General features: G+C 54.2%; 38 non-coding genes across 38 annotated transcripts; all 38 read right to left on the reverse strand.

The window, feature by feature from the left end:
* Positions 1–5,626: 5,626 nt before the first annotated feature.
* On the reverse strand, positions 5,627–5,700 carry Trnai-aau (transfer RNA isoleucine (anticodon AAU)). Its single transcript has one exon. It is a non-coding gene; the product is annotated as a tRNA-Ile (tRNA).
* A 198-nt stretch (positions 5,701–5,898) lies between these two features.
* Trnae-uuc (transfer RNA glutamic acid (anticodon UUC)) lies at positions 5,899–5,970 on the reverse strand. The gene has a single exon. It is a non-coding gene; the product is annotated as a tRNA-Glu (tRNA).
* Positions 5,971–6,275: 305 nt separating this feature from the next.
* Trnam-cau (transfer RNA methionine (anticodon CAU)) lies at positions 6,276–6,348 on the reverse strand. The gene has a single exon. It is a non-coding gene; the product is annotated as a tRNA-Met (tRNA).
* A 380-nt stretch (positions 6,349–6,728) lies between these two features.
* Positions 6,729–6,799, reverse strand: Trnag-gcc (transfer RNA glycine (anticodon GCC)). The gene has a single exon. It is a non-coding gene; the product is annotated as a tRNA-Gly (tRNA).
* Positions 6,800–7,678: 879 nt separating this feature from the next.
* Trnai-aau (transfer RNA isoleucine (anticodon AAU)) lies at positions 7,679–7,752 on the reverse strand. Its single transcript has one exon. It is a non-coding gene; the product is annotated as a tRNA-Ile (tRNA).
* A 198-nt stretch (positions 7,753–7,950) lies between these two features.
* On the reverse strand, positions 7,951–8,022 carry Trnae-uuc (transfer RNA glutamic acid (anticodon UUC)). The gene has a single exon. It is a non-coding gene; the product is annotated as a tRNA-Glu (tRNA).
* Positions 8,023–8,327: 305 nt separating this feature from the next.
* Positions 8,328–8,400, reverse strand: Trnam-cau (transfer RNA methionine (anticodon CAU)). The gene has a single exon. It is a non-coding gene; the product is annotated as a tRNA-Met (tRNA).
* Positions 8,401–8,780: 380 nt separating this feature from the next.
* Trnag-gcc (transfer RNA glycine (anticodon GCC)) lies at positions 8,781–8,851 on the reverse strand. The gene has a single exon. It is a non-coding gene; the product is annotated as a tRNA-Gly (tRNA).
* An 879-nt stretch (positions 8,852–9,730) lies between these two features.
* On the reverse strand, positions 9,731–9,804 carry Trnai-aau (transfer RNA isoleucine (anticodon AAU)). The gene has a single exon. It is a non-coding gene; the product is annotated as a tRNA-Ile (tRNA).
* Positions 9,805–10,002: 198 nt separating this feature from the next.
* Trnae-uuc (transfer RNA glutamic acid (anticodon UUC)) lies at positions 10,003–10,074 on the reverse strand. Its single transcript has one exon. It is a non-coding gene; the product is annotated as a tRNA-Glu (tRNA).
* A 305-nt stretch (positions 10,075–10,379) lies between these two features.
* Trnam-cau (transfer RNA methionine (anticodon CAU)) lies at positions 10,380–10,452 on the reverse strand. The gene has a single exon. It is a non-coding gene; the product is annotated as a tRNA-Met (tRNA).
* Positions 10,453–10,832: 380 nt separating this feature from the next.
* On the reverse strand, positions 10,833–10,903 carry Trnag-gcc (transfer RNA glycine (anticodon GCC)). Its single transcript has one exon. It is a non-coding gene; the product is annotated as a tRNA-Gly (tRNA).
* Positions 10,904–11,782: 879 nt separating this feature from the next.
* Positions 11,783–11,856, reverse strand: Trnai-aau (transfer RNA isoleucine (anticodon AAU)). Its single transcript has one exon. It is a non-coding gene; the product is annotated as a tRNA-Ile (tRNA).
* A 198-nt stretch (positions 11,857–12,054) lies between these two features.
* Positions 12,055–12,126, reverse strand: Trnae-uuc (transfer RNA glutamic acid (anticodon UUC)). The gene has a single exon. It is a non-coding gene; the product is annotated as a tRNA-Glu (tRNA).
* Positions 12,127–12,431: 305 nt separating this feature from the next.
* On the reverse strand, positions 12,432–12,504 carry Trnam-cau (transfer RNA methionine (anticodon CAU)). The gene has a single exon. It is a non-coding gene; the product is annotated as a tRNA-Met (tRNA).
* A 380-nt stretch (positions 12,505–12,884) lies between these two features.
* Positions 12,885–12,955, reverse strand: Trnag-gcc (transfer RNA glycine (anticodon GCC)). The gene has a single exon. It is a non-coding gene; the product is annotated as a tRNA-Gly (tRNA).
* Positions 12,956–13,833: 878 nt separating this feature from the next.
* Positions 13,834–13,907, reverse strand: Trnai-aau (transfer RNA isoleucine (anticodon AAU)). Its single transcript has one exon. It is a non-coding gene; the product is annotated as a tRNA-Ile (tRNA).
* Positions 13,908–14,105: 198 nt separating this feature from the next.
* On the reverse strand, positions 14,106–14,177 carry Trnae-uuc (transfer RNA glutamic acid (anticodon UUC)). Its single transcript has one exon. It is a non-coding gene; the product is annotated as a tRNA-Glu (tRNA).
* A 305-nt stretch (positions 14,178–14,482) lies between these two features.
* On the reverse strand, positions 14,483–14,555 carry Trnam-cau (transfer RNA methionine (anticodon CAU)). The gene has a single exon. It is a non-coding gene; the product is annotated as a tRNA-Met (tRNA).
* Positions 14,556–14,935: 380 nt separating this feature from the next.
* Positions 14,936–15,006, reverse strand: Trnag-gcc (transfer RNA glycine (anticodon GCC)). Its single transcript has one exon. It is a non-coding gene; the product is annotated as a tRNA-Gly (tRNA).
* Positions 15,007–15,884: 878 nt separating this feature from the next.
* Trnai-aau (transfer RNA isoleucine (anticodon AAU)) lies at positions 15,885–15,958 on the reverse strand. Its single transcript has one exon. It is a non-coding gene; the product is annotated as a tRNA-Ile (tRNA).
* Positions 15,959–16,156: 198 nt separating this feature from the next.
* Positions 16,157–16,228, reverse strand: Trnae-uuc (transfer RNA glutamic acid (anticodon UUC)). The gene has a single exon. It is a non-coding gene; the product is annotated as a tRNA-Glu (tRNA).
* Positions 16,229–16,533: 305 nt separating this feature from the next.
* On the reverse strand, positions 16,534–16,606 carry Trnam-cau (transfer RNA methionine (anticodon CAU)). The gene has a single exon. It is a non-coding gene; the product is annotated as a tRNA-Met (tRNA).
* A 380-nt stretch (positions 16,607–16,986) lies between these two features.
* Positions 16,987–17,057, reverse strand: Trnag-gcc (transfer RNA glycine (anticodon GCC)). The gene has a single exon. It is a non-coding gene; the product is annotated as a tRNA-Gly (tRNA).
* Positions 17,058–17,936: 879 nt separating this feature from the next.
* On the reverse strand, positions 17,937–18,010 carry Trnai-aau (transfer RNA isoleucine (anticodon AAU)). Its single transcript has one exon. It is a non-coding gene; the product is annotated as a tRNA-Ile (tRNA).
* Positions 18,011–18,208: 198 nt separating this feature from the next.
* On the reverse strand, positions 18,209–18,280 carry Trnae-uuc (transfer RNA glutamic acid (anticodon UUC)). The gene has a single exon. It is a non-coding gene; the product is annotated as a tRNA-Glu (tRNA).
* A 305-nt stretch (positions 18,281–18,585) lies between these two features.
* Positions 18,586–18,658, reverse strand: Trnam-cau (transfer RNA methionine (anticodon CAU)). The gene has a single exon. It is a non-coding gene; the product is annotated as a tRNA-Met (tRNA).
* Positions 18,659–19,038: 380 nt separating this feature from the next.
* Trnag-gcc (transfer RNA glycine (anticodon GCC)) lies at positions 19,039–19,109 on the reverse strand. The gene has a single exon. It is a non-coding gene; the product is annotated as a tRNA-Gly (tRNA).
* Positions 19,110–19,988: 879 nt separating this feature from the next.
* Positions 19,989–20,062, reverse strand: Trnai-aau (transfer RNA isoleucine (anticodon AAU)). Its single transcript has one exon. It is a non-coding gene; the product is annotated as a tRNA-Ile (tRNA).
* Positions 20,063–22,361: 2,299 nt separating this feature from the next.
* Trnae-uuc (transfer RNA glutamic acid (anticodon UUC)) lies at positions 22,362–22,434 on the reverse strand. Its single transcript has one exon. It is a non-coding gene; the product is annotated as a tRNA-Glu (tRNA).
* A 305-nt stretch (positions 22,435–22,739) lies between these two features.
* Positions 22,740–22,812, reverse strand: Trnam-cau (transfer RNA methionine (anticodon CAU)). Its single transcript has one exon. It is a non-coding gene; the product is annotated as a tRNA-Met (tRNA).
* Positions 22,813–23,192: 380 nt separating this feature from the next.
* Trnag-gcc (transfer RNA glycine (anticodon GCC)) lies at positions 23,193–23,263 on the reverse strand. The gene has a single exon. It is a non-coding gene; the product is annotated as a tRNA-Gly (tRNA).
* An 879-nt stretch (positions 23,264–24,142) lies between these two features.
* Positions 24,143–24,216, reverse strand: Trnai-aau (transfer RNA isoleucine (anticodon AAU)). The gene has a single exon. It is a non-coding gene; the product is annotated as a tRNA-Ile (tRNA).
* Positions 24,217–24,414: 198 nt separating this feature from the next.
* On the reverse strand, positions 24,415–24,486 carry Trnae-uuc (transfer RNA glutamic acid (anticodon UUC)). The gene has a single exon. It is a non-coding gene; the product is annotated as a tRNA-Glu (tRNA).
* Positions 24,487–24,791: 305 nt separating this feature from the next.
* Trnam-cau (transfer RNA methionine (anticodon CAU)) lies at positions 24,792–24,864 on the reverse strand. Its single transcript has one exon. It is a non-coding gene; the product is annotated as a tRNA-Met (tRNA).
* A 380-nt stretch (positions 24,865–25,244) lies between these two features.
* On the reverse strand, positions 25,245–25,315 carry Trnag-gcc (transfer RNA glycine (anticodon GCC)). The gene has a single exon. It is a non-coding gene; the product is annotated as a tRNA-Gly (tRNA).
* An 879-nt stretch (positions 25,316–26,194) lies between these two features.
* Positions 26,195–26,268, reverse strand: Trnai-aau (transfer RNA isoleucine (anticodon AAU)). Its single transcript has one exon. It is a non-coding gene; the product is annotated as a tRNA-Ile (tRNA).
* A 198-nt stretch (positions 26,269–26,466) lies between these two features.
* Positions 26,467–26,538, reverse strand: Trnae-uuc (transfer RNA glutamic acid (anticodon UUC)). Its single transcript has one exon. It is a non-coding gene; the product is annotated as a tRNA-Glu (tRNA).
* Positions 26,539–26,635: the final 97 nt, after the last annotated feature.

Genomic DNA, 26,635 nt, shown 5'->3' on the forward strand with positions numbered 1-26,635 from the left:
ATACGTCCTGGACTTGGCAATCCAGAATGGCGAAGACTGTGTGACCTAAGAGCCACACCATGGTATTGTGCTTCGCGCGAGGGAAGGGTTTAAACCCTGGCGCAAGAACATCATTGAGTGTCACGTGCGAGGGTGTCGTCCTGTTGATCAGAGCCACCATGACCCTACACAGTTCCCAGATGGCCGACACGAGGCGACATTGAAAGCGATGCTCCCGTGTGTCTGGAACGCCGCATGCACCACAGTTGGCAGACGGCAGCAGGCGGATGTCCGAGAGACGTTGGTTAGTGGCCACCGTATTGTTAACCAGTTTATACCACTGGGACCGAACGCCGGAGGGCAACACGGAGTGATGAATATTCAGCCACACTTGCCGCCAGTCGGTCGCGGGGAAACGAAGAGCGAGCTTGTGAGGGGGGGGCCTCCCCACCATTGCCGCATACAGTCGGCGAACATTCCTGTACCTGTCCAGCGCCGTTTCCAGGACGTAGCTCCGCTGCAGGTAGTAAGCTCTGACGTAGCCGAGTTGATACGGGATGCCCACCACGGACACCGGTGCGCTCTCGGAGGGCGGCCGGTAAGCGACGAGCATGGCCGCCGCCGTTCCATCCGGGCTGTCAGCTTGCAAGGTGGCCATGCGGTGCACCAGCAGCGCCGAACACTTCCTGGAAAAATCGACGAGGCCGAGTCCTCCGAAGGTGGTGCCGAGGACGCACGTTGCCGCCCGAACCTTGAAGATTTCGTGGCGCCACAGGAGCCAGTAAGCGGCCTGCGAAAATGATCGGGCGAGTGGTCGTGGAACGTCCAGGAGTTGTGCCACGTACCACGCCTTGGAATACACGGCGCTGTTAATTAGGTCGACCTTCTGGAGGAGGGTGAGGCGTCGGCTGGCGTAAGTCTTACAAAGGCCTTTGACATGATTGAGCAGCCGGCGCCAGGTGCGCGTCCGCATCTGTTGGGGATTAGCAGTAACGTCAAGGCCCAAGATAATGTGGTGACGGGCTACGCGAAACCAAGTCTGATCGGGATCCACTTCACAATTTCCTAAAGGAATCATTACGGTCTTCCTTGGATTTATCAAGGCACCCGACGCACGTTCATACCTCCTCAGTAAGGGCCGGATGTGATGAAAATCGTCGTCGTCGCCGATAAAAACACCTACGTCATCAGCATAAGCGAGACATTTCACAGTGGCAAGATGAATATCCACGCCGCCTATCGTGCGGTCAAGCGCACGCAGCAGTGGGTCCAAAGCAATGACAAAAAGGTACATAGATAAGGGACAGCCCTGTCGCACCGACCTACGAAGAATTATAGGTGGTGTTCGCCATCCATTAATCGTCACCACCGAACTGGCTCCTGTCAGGAAATGGCGAATCACGCAAATGAAGCGGAGGCCAAAGCCCATTCTGTCCATAACATGCATCAAATAATCGTGGCTCATCCTGTCAAACGCGTTGGCAAAGTCCAGAGAAAGAACACCGGCTGAAAGCCGATGGACGGCCGAGTAAGCGATGATGTCACGATAGGTAGACGCTGCATTGAAAATGGTCCGCCTCTTAACGCCGCAGGATTGAAACGGGCAGATGACTTTGTCCATGACTGCCTGTAACTTCGCTGCAACACATCTGGCCGCCAACTTGTAATCAGCATTCAGCAGCGTAATTGGCCGCAGATCGGTGACACGACACGGACCCCGTGTTTTGGGGATAAGAACAATGTGCCCTTCGAGAAACTGACTCGGGATGACGAAGCCGCGAAGCACTTCGTTCACCAGTACCGTAAACTTGTCCCCTACAATATCCCAGAAAGTAATATAAAATTCTGTAGGAAGACCGTCGGGTCCAGGCGACTTGCCCGTTGCACTGGCTTTCAAGATCTGTAACACGTCCTGATTAGACACCTCTGCAACCAGCTCTTCACGGTCAGGTTCGGACATGCAGTCGACTAAGTCATGTAATAAAAGTCGCATGGCCTCTCCGTCCACGGTAGTATCGTGAAAGAGCGAAGTATAATAGTCGGAGATATGACGTACAATTTCGTGCCGCTGCGATAAGACAATCCCCGCATCAGTTTCTAGCGCATCAATATACTTTTTGCGAGCCTGTGTCTTCTCCCGGGCAAGATGATAGAGCGACGGCTCCTCGTCATCGATGTGGCATAACGGACGGCTCCGAACCGTTAAACCCCTCGACCTTTCCCGGTGCAGCCTCAGAATCTGGGTTTTAATTTTGCTCAGGCGGAGTCTAATATTTGCGTCCGGGCCAACAGGTGCATGGATAGCATCCAGTAAGCACTGCTGATAAAATGCCAACGTACGCCTGTGCCAGTAACTCGCTTCTCGACTATATAATTGCGCCGCCTTCCGCAAAATTGGTTTGGCATGCGCCACCCACCATTCGATGCAGGACCCGTAAGTATGGAACTTTGTTAAACACTGCTGCCATGCGACACGTATCTCCGCACGGAGCCCTTCGGCACCCAGATGGCCGGTATTGAATTTCCAATATGCCGGAAGAGATTTCGTGCGACAGCACTGCAACCGCAAAACGCACACGTAGCCACAGTGATCACTCACGGCGACAGGCAGAACTTCGACTGCACATAAAACGTCTGTGAGCTCCCGTGAAACGTAGATCCTATCAATTCGACTGGCCCCCCTAGTAGAAAAGTGCGTATACTGCGTCATAATGGGATGGTAGTGACGCCACGTATCACGCAAGTCCACTGCATTTAAAAGGGTAGTCAGTTCAGCACATTTAGTGGGGGTGGGGTATTGGTCAGCAGAGGCAACAACACAATTAAAATCGCCACCCAATATGATGGGGCGAGCCGTAGCCAAAAAGGGGCATACGTCCGTGGTAAAAAAACGAGCGCGTGTGCGTTTTTGATCAGTCCCCGAGGGCACATAAACGTTGACAAATTGGACTCCCTCAATCACACACGCTAAGACACGACCATTTGGGAGAAGTTGGATGTCCGTAGGTTCTAAAGACGACTTATATAAAATCGCAGTGCCACAATTATTATCACTATTCAAATTGTAAACAACATCATAACCTGGGATATTGCTAAAAACGTGACTAGATACCTCTTGAAGAAGGGCAATACTAAAATTTCCATGAAATAAAACGTCTGTAAAAGCTGCTATCTTGTGCGCCGCTGAGATACCGGCAACGTTTAATGTCAAAACAGAAAACATACCCGTGGGGTGTGATTGCGTTGACATTTTAAGCAGATGGACAATACAGAGCAAGAGAAAAAACACCAACGAAGTGATAAAATGGCGGACTTACACGTAAACGAACAGCATCTGGCATAAAAATGGAAATTTCAGTAGGTCTTAAAACACTGTAGTGGTTAGTAGCAATTCTACAGAAACATGGCACGACAATACACTGGACGCAGTACAAGATACAGTAGTTGCCATGTCAAGTGCAATGTAGGTGGACTCATGACAACGATGTAGGTCTTCGCACACGTCTACTGGCCCCCCTCGTCCTCCTGCTGCTGCCACCACGGGCTGTGACTGTCAGGTGGCGGGGGTGGCCGTGCGTCGCCCGACGACTGGGTGGCTTCCGCCTGGCCGCCGCGCGATGTTACGGCCGCCGGCTGTGACGGCACAGAATGTTTGCGCGGGCGCTGTGGCAACTGCTCACTGGCCTGTTCTAATTTACGCTTTGCAGCAGCAATGTCCTGTTCCTTCCCGGCACTGAGAAATTGTTTCAAGTGAGCAGTGTGTGCTCGAATCTTCTCCGTCCTGGCGGGGCTGCTATTACGGGAGGAACCCTGTGACATTGTCTCACTTTCACTGCCACTCTCCGTGGCCGGCGGATTCGCGAGGCCGGCCGGGTTCGGATCCCTGACCTGTTTACCCTTGCCCCGCTGGCGGCGTTGCTTTTTACTTTCCGCTGAAGGCGTTACAGTTTCGGCAGAAGTTGGCACCGGGAGGGGCGGCGGGGGTAAAGAAGCATCTGTTGCCTCCACCGACCCCGATTGAACGGCATCAGTATTAACAGGGCGTACGTCCCGTTCGTCATCAACCCGGTCGGTCGGGGCAGGCGGGTCCTGGACAACCTCCATTTCCTCCTGCCCGACAGTCGTGTTATTATGTTCCGCGACGGACCTGTCTTCGACAGAAGCAACGGCCGACGGTCGCACGGTCGGTCGGTCGGTCGGACCGGTAAAGGATGTTCCTGCTACAATCTCACTCATAAGGGGCACAAAGTTATCGCTACCACCCACAACATCTTGGCGCGGTAACTGAACAGGCCGCCGTCGAGGGCAGGCACCCCTTAAATGTTCCGTGGAATGACATACGGCACATGTCGGCGGTTGCCCGATATATGAGATCTGTGCACGAACCCCACCGATTACAAAGTAGGAAGGAATATGTTGTTTCAGGTCCATCCGTACACTACAGACACCACTAGCAACTTTATAACGGTATGCACTAGACCATTTCTCCATCGTAATGTTCAGAACGTCACCAAACCGCGACAAGGCACGAGAGAAAACTTGATCAGGGCATTCAGGTGGTACATTAAAAACACGGACAGTTCGAATTCCAAACCCTGACGCCACAATTTGCACATTACTAATACTACCATCGGCATGTTTAAAACGGCGACTGCCACCAAATTTAGCAACAAATTTTTCACACATGTCCCCAGACGTAAATTTCAAGAACAAGCAATACTGAACAAAGTCCAATTGAAAGGTGTCTACGATTTCTTCCGGTATCTTTAAGTCTTCGAATAACCATTCGTGTATTTCAAATGCGGTAGGGCGGACAGCACTTCTATCAAAGACACACTGAACGGTGTTAGCTCTCGAGAATGTCGACATTTTGTTACTTACAAATCTGTAAAGCAGCAATCACGAAGAACGAAGCGCCAAAGTCCCGGCGACGTAAACAAAGCCGCAACCGTCCCGCTGCCCCGAGCGATGTGCACGGATACGCTGTCCGAATGCGTCTGGATGTGCTCCCCTAGCCTGCCTCGAAATGCGCCTGCCGGGTACGATCACCTTCGGCCGCTGCCGACAGGCGGGAAGCCGACACAGCGCGGAGGCGGGGCGCTCGCTTGTGCGGTGGTGGTGTAATGGTCAGCATAGTTGCCTTCCAAGCGCCAGCCCTTAGTGTGTCTCGACTTGTCTCGACTTTGCTCAGCTGACGCGAGAGCTGACGCTCTCAAATCGGCCTATATCAAAACGACAAGCACGAGAAACGACTGAGAGAGGCAAGGAGAGGCGAGGCGATGGACACACAGCACGCCCCCTTCATTTCACGGTGGCGTTTCCCTGACCGAATCAGTCAAAGGAGAAACAAAAATAGGAAGTAAAACTGCCAATAGTGCCCTGTGTTCCCATGCGCTCACCCGCCCAAGTACTGACCAGGGCCAAAGTTGTTACGCATCGGCAATCGGACATTTTCTTTCATTTTCTCTTTATCGGTTGAGAACCAGTGTATTCAAGATATTATGGCCATTGCCGAGTGAATGCTGTAGTGCTTCCCGACGAGTCGGGTTCGGATCCTCTGTCAACTTCCACGCAGGGTGATGATCTTTTGGTCATCACACTCGCCAGCTGAAATCGGCGCTGCCTTTTCGCAGTAGTAAAAGAGTAGTGGCCCGTGGGGGGATCGAACCCACGACCTTCGCGTTATTAGCACGACGCTCTAACCAACTGAGCTAACGGGCCTCGGCGGACGCAGTTGCTCAGCCCTACGCTGGAAACGGGTGGCATGAAGCCATACACCATTTCTATGGGCGTCGTGTGTCTGCTTCCCTAGTCTATATTCTGCTGACGGTCACGAAACAGTAGCTATATTGCGAGCAGGACGGGAAACGGCCGCTCGGACAGCTCAAACTTGTCACGATTCGTGTGGAAAAAATTCCGTTCCGGTACCGGGAATCGAACCCGGGCCTCCTGGGTGAAAGCCAGGTATCCTAGCCACTAGACCACACCGGATGTGGCCGTTTCATTCGACCGTTCGTACGGTCGCTTGTCGCATTTCGTGTCGAGGGCCGCGTCGGCGCCCCTCTCTCTTTGCGAGCATCTTTACACATACTGACTGGCAAGGCGCGCACCTCAAACGTCGCAGAGCAGTGCTTTTGGCTTCGTGCTCTGCTGGGAGAAGAGGAAAAGGGAAGCTGTAAGTAGCAATAACAGGAAGTAAACATTCTCCCGCTGAAGCGTTGAAACGTTGTGGATAACAAACAAGAAATACGTTGGCGCCCTAGCAACAGCACCAGCATCAGTCACAGAAAATTAAATGCCCCGGGTGAGGATCGAACTCACGACCTTAAGATTATGAGACTTGCGCGCTGCCTACTGCGCTACCGAGGCACGGGTGAACTGCTTGTCCTGGAAACTGCCTAAATACCGTACCCAATATTAGACGTAGAGACACTGTACTTCCTGGATAACGTGTTCTGTTGCTACACGTGCACTGCCGGCCCAGTTGATTGCGGTGTTGCTGCAGCTGTTGCAACGATAGGCAGCACTCCTTGTCGTTAAAGTTCAGTGCCTCGGAGGCACCGGGACACAGCAACTTGTGAGGCCAGGCCGACGCTAGTCTGTAGAACATGATGCGAGCGTCCTAGTGGGGACCCGCGAGTGCTGCGTTCTCGGTTCTTCTCAAGGGAATCCAGCTATACATTCTTGTGGATCGTGCATCTCAAGCGCGCAAGCCACGCGGCAGCATTATCGCGGGAAAAGCAAAATGATGCATCGGCCGGGAATCGAACCCGGGCCGCCCGCGTGGCAGGCGAGCATTCTACCACTGAACCACCGATGCTCGGGCCAGCGGTAACTTCACGCTGCTTCCCGAGCAGATGTCTCAAGGGAAAGTGGGACTGCCGTCAAGCGCCGTAGCATTCTGTGGAGAAGGTGCTGCAGACGCTGAATCCTGCACTGCACTGCTTAAAAATGCCGCCAGAACGCGGTCCTCTGCGTACTCTTGCGTCGCCGGCACCGACTCTTGCCAAAGGATGCGAAATGTGCGCGGATACGCTGTCCGAATGCGTCTGGATGTGCTCCCCTAGCCTGCCTCGAAATGCGCCTGCCGGGTACGATCACCTTCGGCCGCTGCCGACAGGCGGGAAGCCGACACAGCGCGGAGGCGGGGCGCTCGCTTGTGCGGTGGTGGTGTAATGGTCAGCATAGTTGCCTTCCAAGCGCCAGCCCTTAGTGTGTCTCGACTTGTCTCGACTCTGCTCAGCTGACGCGAGAGCTGACGCTCTCAAATCGGCCTATATCAAAACGACAAGCACGAGAAACGACTGAGAGAGGCAAGGAGAGGCGAGGCGATGGACACACAGCACGCCCCCTTCATTTCACGGTGGCGTTTCCCTGACCGAATCAGTCAAAGGAGAAACAAAAATAGGAAGTAAAACTGCCAATAGTGCCCTGTGTTCCCATGCGCTCACCCGCCCAAGTACTGACCAGGGCCAAAGTTGTTACGCATCGGCAATCGGACATTTTCTTTCATTTTCTCTTTATCGGTTGAGAACCAGTGTATTCAAGATATTATGGCCATTGCCGAGTGAATGCTGTAGTGCTTCCCGACGAGTCGGGTTCGGATCCTCTGTCAACTTCCACGCAGGGTGATGATCTTTTGGTCATCACACTCGCCAGCTGAAATCGGCGCTGCCTTTTCGCAGTAGTAAAAGAGTAGTGGCCCGTGGGGGGATCGAACCCACGACCTTCGCGTTATTAGCACGACGCTCTAACCAACTGAGCTAACGGGCCTCGGCAGACGCAGTTGCTCAGCCCTACGCTGGAAACGGGTGGCATGAAGCCATACACCATTTCTATGGGCGTCGTGTGTCTGCTTCCCTAGTCTATATTCTGCTGACGGTCACGAAACAGTAGCTATATTGCGAGCAGGACGGGAAACGGCCGCTCGGACAGCTCAAACTTGTCACGATTCGTGTGGAAAAAATTCCGTTCCGGTACCGGGAATCGAACCCGGGCCTCCTGGGTGAAAGCCAGGTATCCTAGCCACTAGACCACACCGGATGTGGCCGTTTCATTCGACCGTTCGTACGGTCGCTTGTCGCATTTCGTGTCGAGGGCCGCGTCGGCGCCCCTCTCTCTTTGCGAGCATCTTTACACATACTGACTGGCAAGGCGCGCACCTCTAACGTCGCAGAGCAGTGCTTTTGGCTTCGTGCTCTGCTGGGAGAAGAGGAAAAGGGAAGCTGTAAGTAGCAATAACAGGAAGTAAACATTCTCCCGCTGAAGCGTTGAAACGTTGTGGATAACAAACAAGAAATACGTTGGCGCCCTAGCAACAGCACCAGCATCAGTCACAGAAAATTAAATGCCCCGGGTGAGGATCGAACTCACGACCTTAAGATTATGAGACTTACGCGCTGCCTACTGCGCTACCGAGGCACGGGTGAACTGCTTGTCCTGGAAACTGCCTAAATACCGTACCCAATATTAGACGTAGAGACACTGTACTTCCTGGATAACGTGTTCTGTTGCTACACGTGCACTGCCGGCCCAGTTGATTGCGGTGTTGCTGCAGCTGTTGCAACGATAGGCAGCACTCCTTGTCGTTAAAGTTCAGTGCCTCGGAGGCACCGGGACACAGCAACTTGTGAGGCCAGGCCGACGCTAGTCTGTAGAACATGATGCGAGCGTCCTAGTGGGGACCCGCGAGTGCTGCGTTCTCGGTTCTTCTCAAGGGAATCCAGCTATACATTCTTGTGGATCGTGCATCTCAAGCGCGCAAGCCACGCGGCAGCATTATCGCGGGAAAAGCAAAATGATGCATCGGCCGGGAATCGAACCCGGGCCGCCCGCGTGGCAGGCGAGCATTCTACCACTGAACCACCGATGCTCGGGCCAGCGGTAACTTCACGCTGCTTCCCGAGCAGATGTCTCAAGGGAAAGTGGGACTGCCGTCAAGCGCCGTAGCATTCTGTGGAGAAGGTGCTGCAGACGCTGAATCCTGCACTGCACTGCTTAAAAATGCCGCCAGAACGCGGTCCTCTGCGTACTCTTGCGTCGCCGGCGCCGACTCTTGCCAAAGGATGCGAAATGTGCGCGGATACGCTGTCCGAATGCGTCTGGATGTGCTCCCCTAGCCTGCCTCGAAATGCGCCTGCCGGGTACGATCACCTTCGGCCGCTGCCGACAGGCGGGAAGCCGACACAGCGCGGAGGCGGGGCGCTCGCTTGTGCGGTGGTGGTGTAATGGTCAGCATAGTTGCCTTCCAAGCGCCAGCCCTTAGTGTGTCTCGACTTGTCTCGACTCTGCTCAGCTGACGCGAGAGCTGACGCTCTCAAATCGGCCTATATCAAAACGACAAGCACGAGAAACGACTGAGAGAGGCAAGGAGAGGCGAGGCGATGGACACACAGCACGCCCCCTTCATTTCACGGTGGCGTTTCCCTGACCGAATCAGTCAAAGGAGAAACAAAAATAGGAAGTAAAACTGCCAATAGTGCCCTGTGTTCCCATGCGCTCACCCGCCCAAGTACTGACCAGGGCCAAAGTTGTTACGCATCGGCAATCGGACATTTTCTTTCATTTTCTCTTTATCGGTTGAGAACCAGTGTATTCAAGATATTATGGCCATTGCCGAGTGAATGCTGTAGTGCTTCCCGACGAGTCGGGTTCGGATCCTCTGTCAACTTCCACGCAGGGTGATGATCTTTTGGTCATCACACTCGCCAGCTGAAATCGGCGCTGCCTTTTCGCAGTAGTAAAAGAGTAGTGGCCCGTGGGGGGATCGAACCCACGACCTTCGCGTTATTAGCACGACGCTCTAACCAACTGAGCTAACGGGCCTCGGCAGACGCAGTTGCTCAGCCCTACGCTGGAAACGGGTGGCATGAAGCCATACACCATTTCTATGGGCGTCGTGTGTCTGCTTCCCTAGTCTATATTCTGCTGACGGTCACGAAACAGTAGCTATATTGCGAGCAGGACGGGAAACGGCCGCTCGGACAGCTCAAACTTGTCACGATTCGTGTGGAAAAAATTCCGTTCCGGTACCGGGAATCGAACCCGGGCCTCCTGGGTGAAAGCCAGGTATCCTAGCCACTAGACCACACCGGATGTGGCCGTTTCATTCGACCGTTCGTACGGTCGCTTGTCGCATTTCGTGTCGAGGGCCGCGTCGGCGCCCCTCTCTCTTTGCGAGCATCTTTACACATACTGACTGGCAAGGCGCGCACCTCAAACGTCGCAGAGCAGTGCTTTTGGCTTCGTGCTCTGCTGGGAGAAGAGGAAAAGGGAAGCTGTAAGTAGCAATAACAGGAAGTAAACATTCTCCCGCTGAAGCGTTGAAACGTTGTGGATAACAAACAAGAAATACGTTGGCGCCCTAGCAACAGCACCAGCATCAGTCACAGAAAATTAAATGCCCCGGGTGAGGATCGAACTCACGACCTTAAGATTATGAGACTTACGCGCTGCCTACTGCGCTACCGAGGCACGGGTGAACTGCTTGTCCTGGAAACTGCCTAAATACCGTACCCAATATTAGACGTAGAGACACTGTACTTCCTGGATAACGTGTTCTGTTGCTACACGTGCACTGCCGGCCCAGTTGATTGCGGTGTTGCTGCAGCTGTTGCAACGATAGGCAGCACTCCTTGTCGTTAAAGTTCAGTGCCTCGGAGGCACCGGGACACAGCAACTTGTGAGGCCAGGCCGACGCTAGTCTGTAGAACATGATGCGAGCGTCCTAGTGGGGACCCGCGAGTGCTGCGTTCTCGGTTCTTCTCAAGGGAATCCAGCTATACATTCTTGTGGATCGTGCATCTCAAGCGCGCAAGCCACGCGGCAGCATTATCGCGGGAAAAGCAAAATGATGCATCGGCCGGGAATCGAACCCGGGCCGCCCGCGTGGCAGGCGAGCATTCTACCACTGAACCACCGATGCTCGGGCCAGCGGTAACTTCACGCTGCTTCCCGAGCAGATGTCTCAAGGGAAAGTGGGACTGCCGTCAAGCGCCGTAGCATTCTGTGGAGAAGGTGCTGCAGACGCTGAATCCTGCACTGCACTGCTTAAAAATGCCGCCAGAACGCGGTCCTCTGCGTACTCTTGCGTCGCCGGCGCCGACTCTTGCCAAAGGATGCGAAATGTGCGCGGATACGCTGTCCGAATGCGTCTGGATGTGCTCCCCTAGCCTGCCTCGAAATGCGCCTGCCGGGTACGATCACCTTCGGCCGCTGCCGACAGGCGGGAAGCCGACACAGCGCGGAGGCGGGGCGCTCGCTTGTGCGGTGGTGGTGTAATGGTCAGCATAGTTGCCTTCCAAGCGCCAGCCCTTAGTGTGTCTCGACTTGTCTCGACTCTGCTCAGCTGACGCGAGAGCTGACGCTCTCAAATCGGCCTATATCAAAACGACAAGCACGAGAAACGACTGAGAGAGGCAAGGAGAGGCGAGGCGATGGACACACAGCACGCCCCCTTCATTTCACGGTGGCGTTTCCCTGACCGAATCAGTCAAAGGAGAAACAAAAATAGGAAGTAAAACTGCCAATAGTGCCCTGTGTTCCCATGCGCTCACCCGCCCAAGTACTGACCAGGGCCAAAGTTGTTACGCATCGGCAATCGGACATTTTCTTTCATTTTCTCTTTATCGGTTGAGAACCAGTGTATTCAAGATATTATGGCCATTGCCGAGTGAATGCTGTAGTGCTTCCCGACGAGTCGGGTTCGGATCCTCTGTCAACTTCCACGCAGGGTGATGATCTTTTGGTCATCACACTCGCCAGCTGAAATCGGCGCTGCCTTTTCGCAGTAGTAAAAGAGTAGTGGCCCGTGGGGGGATCGAACCCACGACCTTCGCGTTATTAGCACGACGCTCTAACCAACTGAGCTAACGGGCCTCGGCAGACGCAGTTGCTCAGCCCTACGCTGGAAACGGGTGGCATGAAGCCATACACCATTTCTATGGGCGTCGTGTGTCTGCTTCCCTAGTCTATATTCTGCTGACGGTCACGAAACAGTAGCTATATTGCGAGCAGGACGGGAAACGGCCGCTCGGACAGCTCAAACTTGTCACGATTCGTGTGGAAAAAATTCCGTTCCGGTACCGGGAATCGAACCCGGGCCTCCTGGGTGAAAGCCAGGTATCCTAGCCACTAGACCACACCGGATGTGGCCGTTTCATTCGACCGTTCGTACGGTCGCTTGTCGCATTTCGTGTCGAGGGCCGCGTCGGCGCCCCTCTCTCTTTGCGAGCATCTTTACACATACTGACTGGCAAGGCGCGCACCTCAAACGTCGCAGAGCAGTGCTTTTGGCTTCGTGCTCTGCTGGGAGAAGAGGAAAAGGGAAGCTGTAAGTAGCAATAACAGGAAGTAAACATTCTCCCGCTGAAGCGTTGAAACGTTGTGGATAACAAACAAGAAATACGTTGGCGCCCTAGCAACAGCACCAGCATCAGTCACAGAAAATTAAATGCCCCGGGTGAGGATCGAACTCACGACCTTAAGATTATGAGACTTGCGCGCTGCCTACTGCGCTACCGAGGCACGGGTGAACTGCTTGTCCTGGAAACTGCCTAAATACCGTACCCAATATTAGACGTAGAGACACTGTACTTCCTGGATAACGTGTTCTGTTGCTACACGTGCACTGCCGGCCCAGTTGATTGCGGTGTTGCTGCAGCTGTTGCAACGATAGGCAGCACTCCTTGTCGTTAAAGTTCAGTGCCTCGGAGGCACCGGGACACAGCAACTTGTGAGGCCAGGCCGACGCTAGTCTGTAGAACATGATGCGAGCGTCCTAGTGGGGACCCGCGAGTGCTGCGTTCTCGGTTCTTCTCAAGGGAATCCAGCTATACATTCTTGTGGATCGTGCATCTCAAGCGCGCAAGCCACGCGGCAGCATTATCGCGGGAAAAGCAAAATGATGCATCGGCCGGGAATCGAACCCGGGCCGCCCGCGTGGCAGGCGAGCATTCTACCACTGAACCACCGATGCTCGGGCCAGCGGTAACTTCACGCTGCTTCCCGAGCAGATGTCTCAAGGGAAAGTGGGACTGCCGTCAAGCGCCGTAGCATTCTGTGGAGAAGGTGCTGCAGACGCTGAATCCTGCACTGCACTGCTTAAAAATGCCGCCAGAACGCGGTCCTCTGCGTACTCTTGCGTCGCCGGCGCCGACTCTTGCCAAAGGATGCGAAATGTGCGCGGATACGCTGTCCGAATGCGTCTGGATGTGCTCCCCTAGCCTGCCTCGAAATGCGCCTGCCGGGTACGATCACCTTCGGCCGCTGCCGACAGGCGGGAAGCCGACACAGCGCGGAGGCGGGGCGCTCGCTTGTGCGGTGGTGGTGTAATGGTCAGCATAGTTGCCTTCCAAGCGCCAGCCCTTAGTGTGTCTCGACTTGTCTCGACTCTGCTCAGCTGACGCGAGAGCTGACGCTCTCAAATCGGCCTATATCAAAACGACAAGCACGAGAAACGACTGAGAGAGGCAAGGAGCGGCGAGGCGATGGACACACAGCACGCCCCCTTCATTTCACGGTGGCGTTTCCCTGACCGAATCAGTCAAAGGAGAAACAAAAATAGGAAGTAAAACTGCCAATAGTGCCCTGTGTTCCCATGCGCTACCCGCCCAAGTACTGACCAGGGCCAAAGTTGTTACGCATCGGCAATCGGACATTTTCTTTCATTTTCTCTTTATCGGTTGAGAACCAGTGTATTCAAGATATTATGGCCATTGCCGAGTGAATGCTGTAGTGCTTCCCGACGAGTCGGGTTCGGATCCTCTGTCAACTTCCACGCAGGGTGATGATCTTTTGGTCATCACACTCGCCAGCTGAAATCGGCGCTGCCTTTTCGCAGTAGTAAAAGAGTAGTGGCCCGTGGGGGGATCGAACCCACGACCTTCGCGTTATTAGCACGACGCTCTAACCAACTGAGCTAACGGGCCTCGGCAGACGCAGTTGCTCAGCCCTACGCTGGAAACGGGTGGCATGAAGCCATACACCATTTCTATGGGCGTCGTGTGTCTGCTTCCCTAGTCTATATTCTGCTGGCGGTCACGAAACAGTAGCTATATTGCGAGCAGGACGGGAAACGGCCGCTCGGACAGCTCAAACTTGTCACGATTCGTGTGGAAAAAATTCCGTTCCGGTACCGGGAATCGAACCCGGGCCTCCTGGGTGAAAGCCAGGTATCCTAGCCACTAGACCACACCGGATGTGGCCGTTTCATTCGACCGTTCGTACGGTCGCTTGTCGCATTTCGTGTCGAGGGCCGCGTCGGCGCCCCTCTCTCTTTGCGAGCATCTTTACACATACTGACTGGCAAGGCGCGCACCTCAAACGTCGCAGAGCAGTGCTTTTGGCTTCGTGCTCTGCTGGGAGAAGAGGAAAAGGGAAGCTGTAAGTAGCAATAACAGGAAGTAAACATTCTCCCGCTGAAGCGTTGAAACGTTGTGGATAACAAACAAGAAATACGTTGGCGCCCTAGCAACAGCACCAGCATCAGTCACAGAAAATTAAATGCCCCGGGTGAGGATCGAACTCACGACCTTAAGATTATGAGACTTACGCGCTGCCTACTGCGCTACCGAGGCACGGGTGAACTGCTTGTCCTGGAAACTGCCTAAATACCGTACCCAATATTAGACGTAGAGACACTGTACTTCCTGGATAACGTGTTCTGTTGCTACACGTGCACTGCCGGCCCAGTTGATTGCGGTGTTGCTGCAGCTGTTGCAACGATAGGCAGCACTCCTTGTCGTTAAAGTTCAGTGCCTCGGAGGCACCGGGACACAGCAACTTGTGAGGCCAGGCCGACGCTAGTCTGTAGAACATGATGCGAGCGTCCTAGTGGGGACCCGCGAGTGCTGCGTTCTCGGTTCTTCTCAAGGGAATCCAGCTATACATTCTTGTGGATCGTGCATCTCAAGCGCGCAAGCCACGCGGCAGCATTATCGCGGGAAAAGCAAAATGATGCATCGGCCGGGAATCGAACCCGGGCCGCCCGCGTGGCAGGCGAGCATTCTACCACTGAACCACCGATGCTCGGGCCAGCGGTAACTTCACGCTGCTTCCCGAGCAGATGTCTCAAGGGAAAGTGGGACTGCCGTCAAGCGCCGTAGCATTCTGTGGAGAAGGTGCTGCAGACGCTGAATCCTGCACTGCACTGCTTAAAAATGCCGCCAGAACGCGGTCCTCTGCGTACTCTTGCGTCGCCGGCGCCGACTCTTGCCAAAGGATGCGAAATGTGCGCGGATACGCTGTCCGAATGCGTCTGGATGTGCTCCCCTAGCCTGCCTCGAAATGCGCCTGCCGGGTACGATCACCTTCGGCCGCTGCCGACAGGCGGGAAGCCGACACAGCGCGGAGGCGGGGCGCTCGCTTGTGCGGTGGTGGTGTAATGGTCAGCATAGTTGCCTTCCAAGCGCCAGCCCTTAGTGTGTCTCGACTTGTCTCGACTCTGCTCAGCTGACGCGAGAGCTGACGCTCTCAAATCGGCCTATATCAAAACGACAAGCACGAGAAACGACTGAGAGAGGCAAGGAGAGGCGAGGCGATGGACACACAGCACGCCCCCTTCATTTCACGGTGGCGTTTCCCTGACCGAATCAGTCAAAGGAGAAACAAAAATAGGAAGTAAAACTGCCAATAGTGCCCTGTGTTCCCATGCGCTACCCGCCCAAGTACTGACCAGGGCCAAAGTTGTTACGCATCGGCAATCGGACATTTTCTTTCATTTTCTCTTTATCGGTTGAGAACCAGTGTATTCAAGATATTATGGCCATTGCCGAGTGAATGCTGTAGTGCTTCCCGACGAGTCGGGTTCGGATCCTCTGTCAACTTCCACGCAGGGTGATGATCTTTTGGTCATCACACTCGCCAGCTGAAATCGGCGCTGCCTTTTCGCAGTAGTAAAAGAGTAGTGGCCCGTGGGGGGATCGAACCCACGACCTTCGCGTTATTAGCACGACGCTCTAACCAACTGAGCTAACGGGCCTCGGCAGACGCAGTTGCTCAGCCCTACGCTGGAAACGGGTGGCATGAAGCCATACACCATTTCTATGGGCGTCGTGTGTCTGCTTCCCTAGTCTATATTCTGCTGACGGTCACGAAACAGTAGCTATATTGCGAGCAGGACGGGAAACGGCCGCTCGGACAGCTCAAACTTGTCACGATTCGTGTGGGAAAAATTCCGTTCCGGTACCGGGAATCGAACCCGGGCCTCCTGGGTGAAAGCCAGGTATCCTAGCCACTAGACCACACCGGATGTGGCCGTTTCATTCGACCGTTCGTACGGTCGCTTGTCGCATTTCGTGTCGAGGGCCGCGTCGGCGCCCCTCTCTCTTTGCGAGCATCTTTACACATACTGACTGGCAAGGCGCGCACCTCAAACGTCGCAGAGCAGTGCTTTTGGCTTCGTGCTCTGCTGGGAGAAGAGGAAAAGGGAAGCTGTAAGTAGCAATAACAGGAAGTAAACATTCTCCCGCTGAAGCGTTGAAACGTTGTGGATAACAAACAAGAAATACGTTGGCGCCCTAGCAACAGCACCAGCATCAGTCACAGAAAATTAAATGCCCCGGGTGAGGATCGAACTCACGACCTTAAGATTATGAGACTTACGCGCTGCCTACTGCGCTACCGAGGCACGGGTGAACTGCTTGTCCTGGAAACTGCCTAAATACCGTACCCAATATTAGACGTAGAGACACTGTACTTCCTGGATAACGTGTTCTGTTGCTACACGTGCACTGCCGGCCCAGTTGATTGCGGTGTTGCTGCAGCTGTTGCAACGATAGGCAGCACTCCTTGTCGTTAAAGTTCAGTGCCTCGGAGGCACCGGGACACAGCAACTTGTGAGGCCAGGCCGACGCTAGTCTGTAGAACATGATGCGAGCGTCCTAGTGGGGACCCGCGAGTGCTGCGTTCTCGGTTCTTCTCAAGGGAATCCAGCTATACATTCTTGTGGATCGTGCATCTCAAGCGCGCAAGCCACGCGGCAGCATTATCGCGGGAAAAGCAAAATGATGCATCGGCCGGGAATCGAACCCGGGCCGCCCGCGTGGCAGGCGAGCATTCTACCACTGAACCACCGATGCTCGGGCCAGCGGTAACTTCACGCTGCTTCCCGAGCAGATGTCTCAAGGGAAAGTGGGACTGCCGTCAAGCGCCGTAGCATTCTGTGGAGAAGGTGCTGCAGACGCTGAATCCTGCACTGCACTGCTTAAAAATGCCGCCAGAACGCGGTCCTCTGCGTACTCTTGCGTCGCCGGCGCCGACTCTTGCCAAAGGATGCGAAATGTGCGCGGATACGCTGTCCGAATGCGTCTGGATGTGCTCCCCTAGCCTGCCTCGAAATGCGCCTGCCGGGTACGATCACCTTCGGCCGCTGCCGACAGGCGGGAAGCCGACACAGCGCGGAGGCGGGGCGCTCGCTTGTGCGGTGGTGGTGTAATGGTCAGCATAGTTGCCTTCCAAGCGCCAGCCCTTAGTGTGTCTCGACTTGTCTCGACTCTGCTCAGCTGACGCGAGAGCTGACGCTCTCAAATCGGCCTATATCAAAACGACAAGCACGAGAAACGACTGAGAGAGGCAAGGAGAGGCGAGGCGATGGACACACAGCACGCCCCCTTCATTTCACGGTGGCGTTTCCCTGACCGAATCAGTCAAAGGAGAAACAAAAATAGGAAGTAAAACTGCCAATAGTGCCCTGTGTTCCCATGCGCTCACCCGCCCAAGTACTGACCAGGGCCAAAGTTGTTACGCATCGGCAATCGGACATTTTCTTTCATTTTCTCTTTATCGGTTGAGAACCAGTGTATTCAAGATATTATGGCCATTGCCGAGTGAATGCTGTAGTGCTTCCCGACGAGTCGGGTTCGGATCCTCTGTCAACTTCCACGCAGGGTGATGATCTTTTGGTCATCACACTCGCCAGCTGAAATCGGCGCTGCCTTTTCGCAGTAGTAAAAGAGTAGTGGCCCGTGGGGGGATCGAACCCACGACCTTCGCGTTATTAGCACGACGCTCTAACCAACTGAGCTAACGGGCCTCGGCAGACGCAGTTGCTCAGCCCTACGCTGGAAACGGGTGGCATGAAGCCATACACCATTTCTATGGGCGTCGTGTGTCTGCTTCCCTAGTCTATATTCTGCTGACGGTCACGAAACAGTAGCTATATTGCGAGCAGGACGGGAAACGGCCGCTCGGACAGCTCAAACTTGTCACGATTCGTGTGGAAAAAATTCCGTTCCGGTACCGGGAATCGAACCCGGGCCTCCTGGGTGAAAGCCAGGTATCCTAGCCACTAGACCACACCGGATGTGGCCGTTTCATTCGACCGTTCGTACGGTCGCTTGTCGCATTTCGTGTCGAGGGCCGCGTCGGCGCCCCTCTCTCTTTGCGAGCATCTTTACACATACTGACTGGCAAGGCGCGCACCTCAAACGTCGCAGAGCAGTGCTTTTGGCTTCGTGCTCTGCTGGGAGAAGAGGAAAAGGGAAGCTGTAAGTAGCAATAACAGGAAGTAAACATTCTCCCGCTGAAGCGTTGAAACGTTGTGGATAACAAACAAGAAATACGTTGGCGCCCTAGCAACAGCACCAGCATCAGTCACAGAAAATTAAATGCCCCGGGTGAGGATCGAACTCACGACCTTAAGATTATGAGACTTGCGCGCTGCCTACTGCGCTACCGAGGCACGGGTGAACTGCTTGTCCTGGAAACTGCCTAAATACCGTACCCAATATTAGACGTAGAGACACTGTACTTCCTGGATAACGTGTTCTGTTGCTACACGTGCACTGCCGGCCCAGTTGATTGCGGTGTTGCTGCAGCTGTTGCAACGATAGGCAGCACTCCTTGTCGTTAAAGTTCAGTGCCTCGGAGGCACCGGGACACAGCAACTTGTGAGGCCAGGCCGACGCTAGTCTGTAGAACATGATGCGAGCGTCCTAGTGGGGACCCGCGAGTGCTGCGTTCTCGGTTCTTCTCAAGGGAATCCAGCTATACATTCTTGTGGATCGTGCATCTCAAGCGCGCAAGCCACGCGGCAGCATTATCGCGGGAAAAGCAAAATGATGCATCGGCCGGGAATCGAACCCGGGCCGCCCGCGTGGCAGGCGAGCATTCTACCACTGAACCACCGATGCTCGGGCCAGCGGTAACTTCACGCTGCTTCCCGAGCAGATGTCTCAAGGGAAAGTGGGACTGCCGTCAAGCGCCGTAGCATTCTGTGGAGAAGGTGCTGCAGACGCTGAATCCTGCACTGCACTGCTTAAAAATGCCGCCAGAACGCGGTCCTCTGCGTACTCTTGCGTCGCCGGCGCCGACTCTTGCCAAAGGATGCGAAATGTGCGCGGATACGCTGTCCGAATGCGTCTGGATGTGCTCCCCTAGCCTGCCTCGAAATGCGCCTGCTTGGTACGATCACCTTCGGCCGCTGCCGACAGGCGGGAAGCCGACACAGCGCGGAGGCGGGGCGCTCGCTTGTGCGGTGGTGGTGTAATGGTCAGCATAGTTGCCTTCCAAGCGCCAGCCCTTAGTGTGTCTCGACTTGTCTCGACTCTGCTCAGCTGACGCGAGAGCTGACGCTCTCAAATCGGCCTATATCAAAACGACAAGCACGAGAAACGACTGAGAGAGGCAAGGAGAGGCGAGGCGATGGACACACAGCACGCCCCCTTCATTTCACGGTGGCGTTTCCCTGACCGAATCAGTCAAAGGAGAAACAAAAATAGGAAGTAAAACTGCCAATAGTGCCCTGTGTTCCCATGCGCTCACCCGCCCAAGTACTGACCAGGGCCAAAGTTGTTACGCATCGGCAATCGGACATTTTCTTTCATTTTCTCTTTATCGGTTGAGAACCAGTGTATTCAAGATATTATGGCCATTGCCGAGTGAATGCTGTAGTGCTTCCCGACGAGTCGGGTTCGGATCCTCTGTCAACTTCCACGCAGGGTGATGATCTTTTGGTCATCACACTCGCCAGCTGAAATCGGCGCTGCCTTTTCGCAGTAGTAAAAGAGTAGTGGCCCGTGGGGGGATCGAACCCACGACCTTCGCGTTATTAGCACGACGCTCTAACCAACTGAGCTAACGGGCCTCGGCAGACGCAGTTGCTCAGCCCTACGCTGGAAACGGGTGGCATGAAGCCATACACCATTTCTATGGGCGTCGTGTGTCTGCTTCCCTAGTCTATATTCTGCTGACGGTCACGAAACAGTAGCTATATTGCGAGCAGGACGGGAAACGGCCGCTCGGACAGCTCAAACTTGTCACGATTCGTGTGGGAAAAATTCCGTTCCGGTACCGGGAATCGAACCCGGGCCTCCTGGGTGAAAGCCAGGTATCCTAGCCACTTTTTTTTTTTTTTTCTTTTTTTTTTTTTAGTCCACCGCTCTACCAACTTTTTTTTTTTTTTTTTTTTTTTTTTTTTTTTTTTTTTCACCTCTCTACGAACTTTCTTTTTAAGAAGCCTTAACCACTTTTTTTTTTAATTTTTTTTTTTTTTTTTTTTTTTTTATTTTTATATTTTTATACATTACAACATGAAAATGAAGAGCCCCTCCTGGGCCAAAATCATATAGTTCCCTTCCGACACGCATGTCCGCTGGGGACAGTAGGGAGATAGACTTTCCGGCCTTCCGGACGCTAGGCCGTCTTCTCGATGCTAATTTATAACCGGTGAATTCGGAGAGGTTTTTTTTTTTTTGTTTGTTTTTTTTTTTTTTTTTTTTTTTTAATTGATGCATGGATTCTTCGTGTATCGTTACACAATTGTTACCTGTGTAGATACCAGCATCGCCATACAGCGATATATAGACTAACTGCTCATGCCTATCGTCAACGGTTCGCCAGAAAGTCTTCAAACACCTTCATAAGAAAATGGGCATAATGTTTGCGGTATGTCCGTGTTCGCTTCAGTATCCAGTGTTGGGTCTCCAAGAATGATCTGTACTCGCCCACGTCATGCTCCGACGTGCTGAATAGGTAGTACACAGTTATCCCCATTAACCAATGTACTGCGTGTCTCTTCGTTCGCGGGTACGGGTTATCATCAGGGCAGAGTAGGGACATCATTGAAATGGCGTGCGGCGCCGTGCGTTGGATGAAGGCCAATAGGCGACAAAGCAGTTGGCACACGTCCTTTGCAGCCCCGCAAACTAGCCGGTGGAGGTCCGTATCGTGCAGTTGGCACGTCGGGCAAAGCGGCGACGCCGCGAGATGAATCTGGTTCAGACGTGACTGCGTCGGGTATTTACGATTCACGTAATAGTACCATGTGGCCCGCGCCGCCGTCGGTAAGTTAGGGGGGTGGATATTGCACCAGACCGCAGTCCAGTCGTACCGAGGATATTTGCTTTCGACCACGTTCCGGCGCTGTCGCAACATGAGGGTGCCGTACACACTGCGGACTGCGGGCAGGTCGTCAATAGGCAGCATCTTCCGCAAGTAACTGTAGTCCAGCAGAAAAGTCCGGCAGTGGCACAAGGCCGTTGGGATGTGGTGAATATCGATCGGCGGGTCCAGGGTGGGGGGCACGATTTCCGTCAGGAGGAAGGAGATCAGACGGTTATGGTCGCGTTTCCAATGCCATAGCGTCAGTCGCACGAACAACGCCAAGGCCTTGACGTAGACATTGATGAGTCCGAGGCCGCCAGCTATCAGCGGGAGAGTGAGCGTCGCGTGACTTACTTTAAAGAGATGTCCGTGGTTCACGTAATGGCCGAAGACTGCCTGGAGTCTGTCCGCTGTCGCCCGCGGCATGGGAAATATTCGCGCTATATATATAACCTTCGACACCAGGTAGGCGTTAACGAATTCGACCTTCTGCAGCGCATCGAGGGACCGTAAGGTGTGTAGTCGGATACTGGCGCGGATATTGTGCAAGAGGCGTTTGTAGTTGAGAGCGATCGTGCGGCGCATATTCTTAGTGTACGTTACTCCCAAACATTTCATCTCTGTAAGCACCTTAATGCGGGTTTCTGGTTGCGCGGGTAACCCGCGTCCAATGTGCATAATTCCCGATTTCCGCCTGTTGAGCTGTGCACCAGCCGCTTTGCCGTATCTCCCAATCAGAGCTATTGCCATATCAACCTCTGCGTTCGAACGTACTAACATGACGACATCATCCGCGTAAGCCCGGTACACAAATTTATCTTCTCGCATAGTGACGCCCCGTAGCGTTGTGTGGAGTTGAACCAACAGCGGCTCAATCGCGAGGGCAAACAAGCTCATGGAGAGGGGACACCCCTGTCTGACAGAGCAGTGTATCTGTACGGGTCCTGCTAAAAGTCCGTTTACTAAGATCATTGACTCTGATCCATGAAGAAGCCGCAAGACAGACGCAATGAGCCGTTGTGGAACACTCATCGCCTTCATTGTTTCGCGGAGAAAGTCATGGCCGACTACCGGGAATCGAACCCGGGCCTCCTGGGTGAAAGCCAGGTATCCTAGCCACTAGACCACACCGGATGTGGCCGTTTCATTCGACCGTTCGTACGGTCGCTTGTCGCATTTCGTGTCGAGGGCCGCGTCGGCGCCCCTCTCTCTTTGCGAGCATCTTTACACATACTGACTGGCAAGGCGCGCACCTCAAACGTCGCAGAGCAGTGCTTTTGGCTTCGTGCTCTGCTGGGAGAAGAGGAAAAGGGAAGCTGTAAGTAGCAATAACAGGAAGTAAACATTCTCCCGCTGAAGCGTTGAAACGTTGTGGATAACAAACAAGAAATACGTTGGCGCCCTAGCAACAGCACCAGCATCAGTCACAGAAAATTAAATGCCCCGGGTGAGGATCGAACTCACGACCTTAAGATTATGAGACTTACGCGCTGCCTACTGCGCTACCGAGGCACGGGTGAACTGCTTGTCCTGGAAACTGCCTAAATACCGTACCCAATATTAGACGTAGAGACACTGTACTTCCTGGATAACGTGTTCTGTTGCTACACGTGCACTGCCGGCCCAGTTGATTGCGGTGTTGCTGCAGCTGTTGCAACGATAGGCAGCACTCCTTGTCGTTAAAGTTCAGTGCCTCGGAGGCACCGGGACACAGCAACTTGTGAGGCCAGGCCGACGCTAGTCTGTAGAACATGATGCGAGCGTCCTAGTGGGGACCCGCGAGTGCTGCGTTCTCGGTTCTTCTCAAGGGAATCCAGCTATACATTCTTGTGGATCGTGCATCTCAAGCGCGCAAGCCACGCGGCAGCATTATCGCGGGAAAAGCAAAATGATGCATCGGCCGGGAATCGAACCCGGGCCGCCCGCGTGGCAGGCGAGCATTCTACCACTGAACCACCGATGCTCGGGCCAGCGGTAACTTCACGCTGCTTCCCGAGCAGATGTCTCAAGGGAAAGTGGGACTGCCGTCAAGCGCCGTAGCATTCTGTGGAGAAGGTGCTGCAGACGCTGAGTCCTGCACTGCACTGCTTAAAAATGCCGCCAGAACGCGGTCCTCTGCGTACTCTTGCGTCGCCGGCGCCGACTCTTGCCAAAGGATGCGAAATGTGCGCGGATACGCTGTCCGAATGCGTCTGGATGTGCTCCCCTAGCCTGCCTCGAAATGCGCCTGCCGGGTACGATCACCTTCGGCCGCTGCCGACAGGCGGGAAGCCGACACAGCGCGGAGGCGGGGCGCTCGCTTGTGCGGTGGTGGTGTAATGGTCAGCATAGTTGCCTTCCAAGCGCCAGCCCTTAGTGTGTCTCGACTTGTCTCGACTCTGCTCAGCTGACGCGAGAGCTGACGCTCTCAAATCGGCCTATATCAAAACGACAAGCACGAGAAACGACTGAGAGAGGCAAGGAGAGGCGAGGCGATGGACACACAGCACGCCCCCTTCATTTCACGGTGGCGTTTCCCTGACCGAATCAGTCAAAGGAGAAACAAAAATAGGAAGTAAAACTGCCAATAGTGCCCTGTGTTCCCATGCGCTCACCCGCCCAAGTACTGACCAGGGCCAAAGTTGTTACGCATCGGCAATCGGACATTTTCTTTCATTTTCTCTTTATCGGTTGAGAACCAGTGTATTCAAGATATTATGGCCATTGCCGAGTGAATGCTGTAGTGCTTCCCGACGAGTCGGGTTCGGATCCTCTGTCAACTTCCACGCAGGGTGATGATCTTTTGGTCATCACACTCGCCAGCTGAAATCGGCGCTGCCTTTTCGCAGTAGTAAAAGAGTAGTGGCCCATGGGGGGATCGAACCCACGACCTTCGCGTTATTAGCACGACGCTCTAACCAACTGAGCTAACGGGCCTCGGCAGACGCAGTTGCTCAGCCCTACGCTGGAAACGGGTGGCATGAAGCCATACACCATTTCTATGGGCGTCGTGTGTCTGCTTCCCTAGTCTATATTCTGCTGACGGTCACGAAACAGTAGCTATATTGCGAGCAGGACGGGAAACGGCCGCTCGGACAGCTCAAACTTGTCACGATTCGTGTGGAAAAAATTCCGTTCCGGTACCGGGAATCGAACCCGGGCCTCCTGGGTGAAAGCCAGGTATCCTAGCCACTAGACCACACCGGATGTGGCCGTTTCATTCGACCGTTCGTACGGTCGCTTGTCGCATTTCGTGTCGAGGGCCGCGTCGGCGCCCCTCTCTCTTTGCGAGCATCTTTACACATACTGACTGGCAAGGCGCGCACCTCTAACGTCGCAGAGCAGTGCTTTTGGCTTCGTGCTCTGCTGGGAGAAGAGGAAAAGGGAAGCTGTAAGTAGCAATAACAGGAAGTAAACATTCTCCCGCTGAAGCGTTGAAACGTTGTGGATAACAAACAAGAAATACGTTGGCGCCCTAGCAACAGCACCAGCATCAGTCACAGAAAATTAAATGCCCCGGGTGAGGATCGAACTCACGACCTTAAGATTATGAGACTTACGCGCTGTCTACTGCGCTACCGAGGCACGGGTGAACTGCTTGTCCTGGAAACTGCCTAAATACCGTACCCAATATTAGACGTAGAGACACTGTACTTCCTGGATAACGTGTTCTGTTGCTACACGTGCACTGCCGGCCCAGTTGATTGCGGTGTTGCTGCAGCTGTTGCAACGATAGGCAGCACTCCTTGTCGTTAAAGTTCAGTGCCTCGGAGGCACCGGGACACAGCAACTTGTGAGGCCAGGCCGACGCTAGTCTGTAGAACATGATGCGAGCGTCCTAGTGGGGACCCGCGAGTGCTGCGTTCTCGGTTCTTCTCAAGGGAATCCAGCTATACATTCTTGTGGATCGTGCATCTCAAGCGCGCAAGCCACGCGGCAGCATTATCGCGGGAAAAGCAAAATGATGCATCGGCCGGGAATCGAACCCGGGCCGCCCGCGTGGCAGGCGAGCATTCTACCACTGAACCACCGATGCTCGGGCCAGCGGTAACTTCACGCTGCTTCCCGAGCAGATGTCTCAAGGGAAAGTGGGACTGCCGTCAAGCGCCGTAGCATTCTGTGGAGAAGGTGCTGCAGACGCTGAATCCTGCACTGCACTGCTTAAAAATGCCGCCAGAACGCGGTCCTCTGCGTACTCTTGCGTCGCCGGCGCCGACTCTTGCCAAAGGATGCGAAATGTGCGCGGATACGCTGTCCGAATGCGTCTGGATGTGCTCCCCTAGCCTGCCTCGAAATGCGCCTGCCGGGTACGATCACCTTCGGCCGCTGCCGACAGGCGGGAAGCCGACACAGCGCGGAGGCGGGGCGCTCGCTTGTGCGGTGGTGGTGTAATGGTCAGCATAGTTGCCTTCCAAGCGCCAGCCCTTAGTGTGTCTCGACTTGTCTCGACTCTGCTCAGCTGACGCGAGAGCTGACGCTCTCAAATCGGCCTATATCAAAACGACAAGCACGAGAAACGACTGAGAGAGGCAAGGAGAGGCGAGGCGATGGACACACAGCACGCCCCCTTCATTTCACGGTGGCGTTTCCCTGACCGAATCAGTCAAAGGAGAAACAAAAATAGGAAGTAAAACTGCCAATAGTGCCCTGTGTTCCCATGCGCTCACCCGCCCAAGTACTGACCAGGGCCAAAGTTGTTACGCATCGGCAATCGGACATTTTCTTTCATTTTCTCTTTATCGGTTGAGAACCAGTGTATTCAAGATATTATGGCCATTGCCGAGTGAATGCTGTAGTGCTTCCCGACGAGTCGGGTTCGGATCCTCTGTCAACTTCCACGCAGGGTGATGATCTTTTGGTCATCACACTCGCCAGCTGAAATCGGCGCTGCCTTTTCGCAGTAGTAAAAGAGTAGTGGCCCGTGGGGGGATCGAACCCACGACCTTCGCGTTATTAGCACGACGCTCTAACCAACTGAGCTAACGGGCCTCGGCAGACGCAGTTGCTCAGCCCTACGCTGGAAACGGGTGGCATGAAGCCATACACCATTTCTATGGGCGTCGTGTGTCTGCTTCCCTAGTCTATATTCTGCTGACGGTCACGAAACAGTAGCTATATTGCGAGCAGGACGGGAAACGGCCGCTCGGACAGCTCAAACTTGTCACGATTCGTGTGGGAAAAATTCCGTTCCGGTACCGGGAATCGAACCCGGGCCTCCTGGGTGAAAGCCAGGTATCCTAGCCACTAGACCACACCGGATGTGGCCGTTTCATCCGACCGTTCGTACGGTCGCTTGTCGCATTTCGTGTCGAGGGCCGCGTCGGCGCCACTCTCTCTTTGCGAGCATCTTTACACA

Source organism: Schistocerca serialis, chromosome 2 (assembly GCF_023864345.2).
Source record: "Schistocerca serialis cubense isolate TAMUIC-IGC-003099 chromosome 2, iqSchSeri2.2, whole genome shotgun sequence".
In the NCBI taxonomy this organism is placed as follows: domain Eukaryota; kingdom Metazoa; phylum Arthropoda; class Insecta; order Orthoptera; family Acrididae; genus Schistocerca; species Schistocerca serialis.